This window comes from Myotis brandtii, unplaced genomic scaffold (assembly GCF_000412655.1).
Source record: "Myotis brandtii unplaced genomic scaffold, ASM41265v1 scaffold56, whole genome shotgun sequence".
Classification (NCBI taxonomy): Eukaryota; Metazoa; Chordata; class Mammalia; order Chiroptera; family Vespertilionidae; genus Myotis; species Myotis brandtii.
Genome location: NW_005370080.1, coordinates 1,985,104 through 1,985,411, shown reverse-complemented (window position 1 = coordinate 1,985,411; position 308 = coordinate 1,985,104). Strand labels below are relative to the sequence as shown.

General features: G+C 59.1%; 1 protein-coding gene across 5 annotated transcripts in view; it reads left to right on the top strand.

Moving 5' to 3' along the window:
• PHACTR1 (phosphatase and actin regulator 1) overlaps positions 1-308 on the top strand; it is a 545,765-nt gene that overhangs the window by 307,837 nt on the left and 237,620 nt on the right. The window lies entirely within an intron of this gene.

Here is a 308-nt window from a genome sequence, read left to right as displayed (position 1 = left end):
CGAGCGCCCAGAGACCCAAAAAGAAAGCTTTTTATTTGCTGAGGATGAAGCCCCTGAAGGAGCCCGCCCCCAACAACAACAACGTGTCCTTTGTGATCCATTGTCAACTAGGCAAGGAGATCAAACACATTTGCAGCCTCCAATCGCTGGGGCTGAGGTTTACTGAGGGGTGGGGTTGCCAGGGGCGACTGTGCGCGCGAGGCGCAGGTAGGACCGAGGAGTACCTTCCGGAAACCCTCCTCCAGCCCTGGGGCAAGGATTGGCTCCGTCAGCGAGGTCAGCGAGGACGAGACCCTTCCCGCGCCTTC